Below are 10,018 nucleotides of genomic sequence, written 5' to 3'. Positions count from 1 at the left end.
CTGGTCCGTTGTTGTTTTGTTTGCTTTTATGACATACTCACGTTTCTTGGTGGTTAAATCTTACTATTTCGTGTAACAGATGTACGTCCGGCGAAAGCCATACAGCATTGGATTCACAGATGCACTACCTTGTTGGAACAACGATGATGAGTGCCTAGACATTTCAAAATTTGGAAAGGTAAGTGAACAAACCTCTTCTCCAAGGTTTAGTCGTAACATCCCCATCACGATATGTCTGCGAAACATGAAAAATTATTTTATCGATTCGCAGATTTTACTTCCTACACTCTGACAAAATCCCGACCATTGGGTCCTATACGAGATGAATTTTCTGGAAAAACAACTATGGTGCTACAACTCATTGGACTGCCACATTGGCGTAGAACACGACGCTATGCATTTGGTATGCTTGTGCCCATAGGTGAATCGTAGCTTTTCGAGGAGGACCGAACTGTAATATATTATCCCTTTATCACAGGCGGGATTCCTTAACGGGCTTGGTGTCGACATTGCCGAGTGAATGTTGCTCTATGCGGACGATGCACCTTTACAAAGTAATGGGGTCGATTGTGGCATATTCGTAATGAAGCATATTGAAGCAATATACAATAGAGAAGAACCTTGTTTTCACGTTGTATGAGCTTTGTATCCGATGTTATTGTTTATTCCTGTTATATATTGGTTTCACATTACATGTTTTGTTGCAGGATCATATGCCAGAAATACGCTACGAAATATGCCAACAATTGATTGAGTTTAAAAAGAACGGCAGACAAAATATGTAAAGTGAAACCTGTCGATTGCTCTGTCTGTACAACCTAACGAGCTCCGCCATCACCGTTCTCGCCCTCCTCCTCGACAGCAACCCAGTCGGTGCAGTCGCGCTGAGGATGGCCAGCAGGAGCTCCACCATTGTTGTATACGCATAACCAATGCTGGTAAAAGTTGTTCTTCAGTAATGAAAAATACTGTACGACGAAAGATCTTTCTAAAAATCGCATTCTGTGAACTTATCAATAAGAAAGGTTTGTTCTCAGAAATCGTTGTATTGCTGAACCTACGATAATGTACACCTAAGGCAATTTCTTGGGACGTGTGTGGACGTACTTGTGAATTTATTTGAGATCGAAAAATTCGGTCCTATCGCATTGATTACTATTGAGAATAGCCCTCTGGCATGACATTGTTCAATTTTTGTCATTAATGCGGAGTGCATTTTTATTGAAGATTTGCTTTTAGTTTAATGAAACTAACGTATATACTTGAAAACTGACGGAGGGTGATAGGACGTTTCATTAATATTTGAATGACACAACACACACTTCCACTTTGCTTCGCGAATAAGGAACCGACAAATCGATAATTTCTGCATATAGACGGCTTCGACACAGTTATCGTATCCATTTATACTTTTTTCATATGTCTGCAAGATCATAATTGAAGGAAAAGTCATTTAAAATTCAAGAAATTTTCAAATTCTTTCACAAGTTTTCATGGTGGTAGCAGTGTAGTTGACGGTAGACCACTAAGCGTATCGCTTTGTACTATTCGTAAAATACGAAAGCTACATTAATGACTCTTATTCACCACTTTTTTTATATGCCAGCAATAAAGCGATGTTTAAGCATACAACATTTCATAGCGATGTTGAATATTATCATTTCGAACATTAGAAGTCTTTGTTCATTAAAATACATCGCAGTCTCACTCAGCGACTATCAACCACGCGGGTTGAGCGCACATCTTTTATCAATTACAACCCTTTTAGATGCTCGCGAGGCCTCCGTCAGTTTCTCCTCTACAATTAGATAGGACGTCAATTTTTTGTAGAGTTTTTCGCGGAATCCAGGTATATCAACCTGCAAAAACAGATTGTAAAGTAGAAGCAATAGACATGCACTTAATCCCTAATAACAGAGGCGAAGAAATGGCATACAACGTCGAAACAGGGTTCTGCACCATTGTATATTGCTTCAATGTACTTCATTACAAATACCCCGCAATCAATGTCATTATCTTATAAAGGAGCATGGTATGCCGTGCGATAGATCCACTCGCTAGCATCAACTCCCAAAATGGCTTTGAGGAAACCGATCTGAGAATAATGCGACCGACAGTAAATTCATGACCCCAGTACACGACTTGTTCCTCACATAGATATTGAAACTTACGAGATGAGAAATGTCTAGCCGTAAACCACTGTCAACTTCCAACGAATTGTAACACCATAGTTGTTTTTCGTGTAAATCCATCACGTATAAGACCCAATGCTTTTCAGATTGCCAGAGTGTAGGAATCAATATCTGAAAATACATCGAAAAAATGATGTTAGCACTTGTTATGCTGTAATATTGCACTCTAGGTTTGTTTGCTTACCTTTTCACTTGACAAAAGGTCTCTGCAGTGATTACCGTTAACCCAATAAGGTATGTCGTCTTGAAATCCACTAGAGTATGGCAAACAACTTAAGATAGTCTGCAAACTGAAACATTGCTAACACCAACGATAACATACGAATCAATTGGACTAAATCAATAACGAAAAGCAACATAAAATAAAACCGATATACCATGAAATACGGGCTTACGACGCTTACAGTCTGGCTTGGTGCGTTGCTTTTAATATGACTGACGAAATCGGATATAGTCTGTTTACAGCAAATATGTTGTTGTTAACGCACGTACACATGGCTTACGTATATAGACAACTGCTACTAGTTTCATACTAAGAAAATTACTGATCATGTTGTATTGTGCGAATTCACTGTGCATTCGGTTGATGTCCTCTAGGAGTGATTGACTAAGTTTTCGCCCAACTTCGTCGGTGGATGTTCGACTGAAATGAATGCGGACATTGCAACGAACGATATTGAAATTACATTATACAGTACACAAAAAACAAATTGCAAAAAATGGCATGAAACAGACGGATTTCGCTGAACATGTAGACGATGTGTAGACAATATACCCATGATTCGCCATTGTTGGTCGTGTAGCTATCTTCGTCTGCGTCACCGACCACAACTTTGTATGTTGAAGGACGGATCTCCAGGTTTATGAAGGAATCGTCGGTTTGATTGTTGTTGTTTCATGAAGTAGAAGACAAACACAACTTCCAGTACTCGTGCGACTATTTATTACCTAAAAGATGTACTGCTCAACCAACATGATCAATGAATACTGTACGACAAATCAAACATTTATTGTTATCCGTTGTAACTGAGTAATTCGACTTCATATTCGCTGCACAGCGAGTTGTGGTTATCGCGGGAAAGCGATTTGTGCAGCAATACTCGGCCTTTGTAAAGCGTGTTAGTCAACGCCGATTTGCGGTGTTAAACGATACTAGTATAAATTGATAATGAACGCTTGTTGATAATAACCCCACAGATCTAAAAAAACCCACGGGTTGAACTACATAGCGATTGTGAGAAATTGTGGAGTACCACTCACACTTGCACTTCCACTGTTAAAGCGAACAAAGTTCCCCCTGTACCAGATGAAGAGGTTGACTTACCTCTTAAGAAATGAAGTGAGGAAGAGAAAAGACACATTCAGTAGCCTTTTATTTATAATATATGGATACAACTTTTCACAAGATAACAATAATGATTTCAAAAGGCAATTGGAGGTGTCACAGGAATCTCGTGTGGGCTATTAATTTAGTTGTCATGCCTCTTTGCATGCCCCGATCTCCACAATGCCGGATTTGTTTTTGAGTTTATAGTCATTTGTCAATGACGACTTGCGGTCCGTGGTTGGATTTGCTTTAATCGATAGATAGCGATTTTTTGCTTCTGCAGGAAGTCGATTGATGACATCACTGTATGGCGATTTGTGGTTATCGTTGAATAGCGATTTGTGGCATCGCAGCATAGTGATTTGAGGGTATTGCTCGACTATCGATCTAAGCGGGATGACAAAGGTTGTTCAAGTAACCTTTTTTGGGGCATTGAGCAAGGTTGCGCTTCATTTTATGATCTAAGTAGGCTTTCAACCGCGCAGGTGATAGCATACTTAGATCAAAAAATGAAGCGCAACCTTACTCATTGCCCGAAAAAAGCTTACTTGAACAACCTTTGTCAACCCGCTTTGATCGACAGTCGAACAATACCCTCAAATCACTATGCTGCGATGCCACAGATCGCTATTCAACGATAACCACAAATCGCCATACAGTAATGTTATCAATCGACTTCCTGCAGAAGCAAAAAATCGCTATCTATCGATTATAGCAAATCCAACCACGGACCGCAAGTCGTCAGTGACAAATGACTATAAACTCAAAAACAAATCCGGCATTGTGGAGATCGGGGCATGCAAAGAGGCATGACAACTAAATTAATAGCCCACACGAGATTCCTGTGTCGCATACCTATCTGTCGAATGCATCAGAGTCTGTCATGAAACAGAAAATATTAGACACTAAATTAAGTTTCACAAGAAATGCATACCTCGTCGCAACATTGATTACATACCAAAAGACTTGTAAAACTGTAGCGATCGTTGTCGGAAATCTGGTCGGGAGGAATGTAGGTTTGAACGTTTGGTGGTACTTCTGCATGGTATTGCTGCATGATGGACATTACGCGAGTTAGTTATTTGACAAGCTTCACGCAATGGGAAGCAATATAATGTTTTACATACCTGTTCATTCCAATGGCCTTGTTGTTTTTTATTACAGGTAGGTTGTTTCTTAGTCATGTTCTTGCCAGCCAATTCTAGTGCACCCTTTGTCCTCCGACGACTGCGATCAAAGGCAGGTTTTCTTTTGATACCCTTCGCTTCATGAATATGTCCATCATAATCAACAACGTTCACTACGGACTTGTTGAAGATAATGTTTACGCTTCGGTGCAACTTCTCGGGAGTGTCAAGCGAAACATGATTTTGACTTACGCTTTTCGATCCCATTATCTTCGTCTGGTATTCATTCGCTGCAACGGACTTAATGTGAATTAACTCCACGTTTTCAAGTAACTCTATTGCAGCTTTTCTCACACATGCATAGCCTTCTTCACTTCTCGATGCCAAATCAGCAACATGCATGAATGACCTACACAGTTGTTGGTAACGAGAGGCTATGTGGCACTTCTCGTCAACACCAGATTTACTCGCATTGTCCATAATGAGCATTTCAATCTTCGCGCGTCTGGTCCATCTTCGCATTACGTAAGACTCAGGTATTTCTTGTATCTTCTCTTGATTGAGTGCCTTTAATGCATGACAACATAGAATGCCTTTGAATTCATGCATTTTGCACGAACATTCTACCCTTCCGTTGTCAACATTATACGTGACATGTGCTTCTTGCCTTTCCTGATGCTTTTCGCCCTGACAAAAAATATGGTATTTGTGCATATTCTCGGTTTGCACGAGTCCTTCTATTTTGCAATTCATGACATGCAACACCTCTTTCTTGATCCATTCAAATACAATTAGTGTATACAGAGTTGCAGGTCACATCAATATTTTCATGTCAAAAGTTTGAGGTCGTGTATTGAAGCATTTCACGTCTTGTTCAAGCTCATTCTGTCTTAGACCGTCTACAAATAATTTATATTGTTCCATGAAACGAAACATTGTTAAACATGAATACAGAGTTTTCTTCAGGGTGGCATGCATAGATTCGGCTCTTTGTGTGCTTATCATACCTGCACAAAAGTATTGTCTTCCATATGCCAATGCCCACTTCTCTTTTTCTGCATATAAATTTTGTAACCACAGACAGTCAGTAAGGTCGTATGTCTTAATCATTTTGTCCCAATCTGACTTAAAAGTGACATCGTCTACGCTATGAAGTACACACCTTGTAAACGTTTTGTCAAACCCTGTATTCTGATTAAATATGTGTCCTATGTTCTTTGTTGCATTTTAAAAGATATGTCACAAACATAGGCAATGATGTGCATCTGGCCACACATGAAGCACTGCAGCCGCAATTGCGTGATCACCATCTGTAAGTACAGTTTCAGGATGCTTCCCGTTCATTGCCTGTGTAAATACTCTGAACAACCACTTAAAGTTTTCCTTGGTCTAGTCATACACAAAAGCATCGCCTAATATACAACTCTGTGCGTGATGGTTCACTCCCACAAACTGCGCAAATGGCCAATGTTCAGTATTAATCTTTACTGTAGTATCAAACACAAGCACATCATTGAAGCATTCATAATCTACTCTAGACTTTGAATATGCCCAAAACATATTCATAGCATATCCATCTTTGTCCACTTGCATTGCACTAAAGAAACCATGTTTATTGCTTGATTTATTCTGTAAGTAGCGAACCAAACAACATATTTCTCCGTTCTTCATGTTATCTGTCCTCTTCCTTCTCAAGTGGTTTCTTAGATCCAAAGGTGTGAATGACACATTTTTGCGACCACCATCTATGCGGGTAAACAAATTGTATGTCTTCCTTGGTGCAATGCCGGCGCTATCGGCTATTTCAGCCATTTCAGCATGCGCTACAGTTATTTTACGATGTGACCTTAGCATAGCAGTCATAAATGATGTAGATAAATCATGATTATGATCACTGATTAAAGTACGCACGACAAATTTCTCATTCAGATATCTTCTCAAAACCAATCTCGCATGACATCCACATCTTGATTCTGGCATGCTCCTTGTTGGATTTCCCATTGATTTCTTCCAATCTTGCTTGGAACAGACATATGTCTTTCTAACCAAGACACCCTGTGCATTTTTTGACCAAGAAAACCTTCTCACACTGAAGCCAACTTTTAAGGCATAATCATTGTAAAATTTATATGCATCTTCCTCGTTATTAAACTGCATTCCTTCTATAGGAACATAGTCACGTGTAATTCCATGTACATTCTCAGTTCCTACGGTTTTATTAAGTGTACTGACATCAAAATCTACCTCATTATTGGATTGCATTTCTTCTCCTGAAACATTCAAGTCAAGTGTACTTCCATGTACATTCCCGGGGCCTACACTTTTATTATGTGCACTGTCATGGTAGTCTACCTCATTATTGAATTGCATTTCTTCTCCTGGAACATTCAAGTCAAGTGTACTTCCGTGTACATTCCCGGGGCCTACACTTTTATTATGTGCACTGTCATGGTAGTCTACCTCATCATTGAATTGCATTTCTTCCACTGGAACATTCAAGTCAAGAGTGGGTCTAATGCCTGCACCATTCTTTTCATGTGCATTGTTAGTGCAGATGTTCAATTCTTCAGTTGCGTCATAAGTATAGATATTCAATTCTCCAGAACTTTCGATTGATTCAACTACATCGTTTTTATTACAACCTGATGATAAGCTCAACAATGTTTTAAGCAATATATCAATTTGTGTTTGCAGCAAAATAGCAAACAAATCGATATTAACTAACAAAACGTGAGTCTGTTACTAATACAGCGGTTTGAGATACAATGCATACGATGAATGGATGTAGGATACCTGATGGGGTAGAGGCCCTTCCTAGCATCTGCAAACAAGCATTCTTGTCAATAGGTCCCAGCGTCTTACAAATATCGATAAGTTTCCAACCTTCGTAAGAACAAGATCTACCTGCAATAACCAAACAATGCCTTAATGGCACACAAGACGACATGCCTTCTTCATCGATCGCATGATGAGATGAAAAGCTACTCACGCTGTCTTAATGGCACTGGTTGGAATGTTTGTGCATCATTGCTTTCTTCGATAATGCCTAACAACAACGACAAATAAAAGAAGACAATGGAATATTTTGTAAGCAATATATCAATTTGCGTTAGCAAGCGGCATAGGTTTACTACTATTTAATCAGGATGCATATAACAACGGATACCACTAGGGTTAAGCAAGTCAAAGCAATGATTTAATGCATGAAAGTATCAAAGCAAGTGCAGTTTGATGTTTGCTTATACTGAGCATCGACTTATCGCTTACCATGCCAATAAAATACACATGTTGTACATGTGTGTTGACGATAACGCTCTCATAATTTCCACGAGGCTCTAAAGCGAGTTCAATAGAAGTCAATGAGAGAGCAGCGATATGCATGCGAAAATCGCCCCGCCATGGGTATAACGATGTGTTTCTGCAACCACATGTTTTCAAAGTCTCTGTACAGATATCTTACAAATACATATTACATGAAATATAATATATAACAAAACGATATGTATGTATAGCGATTTGTAAGATATTGAAAATCGATACGGCAGTTCAGCATAATAACTTACAACTCGACGATACAAAACCATACTATCTAAAAGGTCGATAAATATATCGCACAATAAATTACAAATTGATAAGGAAGAACTTGAGCATAATAGCAAACAAATCGATATTAACTAACAAAAATGTATCTCACAAAAATGAGAGTTTGTTACTAATACAACAGTTTGAGATACAATGTATACGATGAATGAATGTAGGATACCTGATGGGGTAGAGGCCCTTCCTAGCATCTGCAAACAAGCATTCTTGTCAATAGGTCCCAGCGTCTTAAAAATATCGATAAGTTTCCAACCTTCGTAAGAACAATTTCTACCTGCAATAACCAAACAATGCCTTAATGGCACACAAGACGACATGCCTTCTTCATCGATCGCATGATGAGATGAAAAGCTACTCACGCTGCCTTAATGGCACTGGAAGGAATGTTTGTGAATCATTGCTTTCTACCATGATGCCTAACGACAGCAAAAATGAAGAGAAGACACTGGAATGTTTTGTAATGCAAGGCAGGCACGAGAAGGCGACAGTATGTTGTACAACAGGATAAAAAACAAGGCGAAAAGCTCGACTGGAGACGAAGGCAAAGTTTTGGTTGATAATGGGAGCAACTGTTACAGCAAATGGCGCAAGTGTTTAATGAATAGAGAACGTCTTCACTTTAAATGGTTAACATCAAACTTTCTGGATGGAGGACTTTTTTGCTTTTTTATCGACCCATTGTTTCACAACTTTTGAAAGGAGGATATTTTTGTCATTTCAGGGCAAGAAAAGCAAGTAAGGGTGATTAAGTCTTTGCAACAGCACCAGAGTCCGATGCAAAGTTCTGTCAACATACACGGGAATACGAGCCCCATGTGCATGAATATGTGGCGCTCATTCGATCCCCCAAACACAGACTTGGGATTGTGAATCATCATGGGCGAACATACACCACCCTCTCCCACTCCCCTGCTCTTCATTCCCGTTTAAATATTTAATTAATAATTCCTACCTCTTCAACGCGGAAAAAACGATCCCTTTCCATTGGCATTTCTTTTCTGGTTTCTGATTTTCAACGTACACAAGACGAAAATGGTAAAAAAAAAAGACTGAAAAAGAAATAAGAGATAAAAAGGTGAAAAAAACGGGCGTCGGAGTAGATTCGATGGTGGATCGCTAAAGTTTGGAATCGTTTTCAATCTCCGTTTGCGTTTTTTCTCCTCTCCATTTATCCGTCTTTGTTTTCGGAGCTCAACGTGGGAATTTTCGGGAGGAAGGTCGGAGCAGAGAAACGGCGAGAAAATTGCCGGGAAATTCAAAATCAGGTAAAAGTTCGAGTTCGGCTAGGTTCCTCTCGTCGAATCTCCGGCGTAGATTACGGCCGGGATGTTCAAAATCCGGCCGGTTTTGGAATTCTTCTGTTTGAGTGACTCGGCTTTTGCTCAGTGGAGCTAGACATTTTGCTTCGATCTCAATCGGAGTGTTCCGCTCTTCAAACTCTTTTAATTTGGTAGAAATGGATTGGTTTCACTGAGATTTCCCAGCAGCTATCCGGATCGTGAGGATTGGATTCCGATTATTCTCTGTCTTGTGTTTCCTAAGAAAATTTTGAGAGTTTACTCGTTAGTTCAAATTTTAAGTTCGTTCGGAACTCTCTACCGAGTGTTTGATTTTCTGTTTTGTAGTATTTTGTTTTTTGTTTTTTTATGATTTATGTTGTTTCTTGAGAAGGATACTTCCGGAGTAAGATTTCCGGAACTTATGGTAGAGATCGATTTCTTAGAACCCTTAGATGGCGGCAGATTCTTGTTTTCTCATTCCTAGGGGAATTA

General features: G+C 39.4%; 1 long non-coding RNA gene across 1 annotated transcript; it reads right to left on the bottom strand.

The window, feature by feature from the left end:
- Nucleotides 1–7,437: 7,437 nt before the first annotated feature.
- LOC149813495 (uncharacterized) lies at nt 7,438–7,958 on the bottom strand. The gene is made up of 3 exons (XR_016428370.1): nt 7,914–7,958; nt 7,636–7,692; nt 7,438–7,550 (listed from the first exon to the last, which is right to left on the bottom strand). It is a non-coding gene; the product is annotated as an uncharacterized LOC149813495 (long non-coding RNA).
- Between the last annotated feature and the right edge of the window lie 2,060 nt (nt 7,959–10,018).

Source organism: Nuphar pumila, chromosome 16 (assembly GCF_984573655.1).
Source record: "Nuphar pumila chromosome 16, dmNupPumi1.hap1.1, whole genome shotgun sequence".
Lineage (NCBI taxonomy): Eukaryota > Viridiplantae > Streptophyta > Magnoliopsida > Nymphaeales > Nymphaeaceae > Nuphar > Nuphar pumila.
This window is presented reverse-complemented; position numbering and strand designations above follow the sequence as displayed.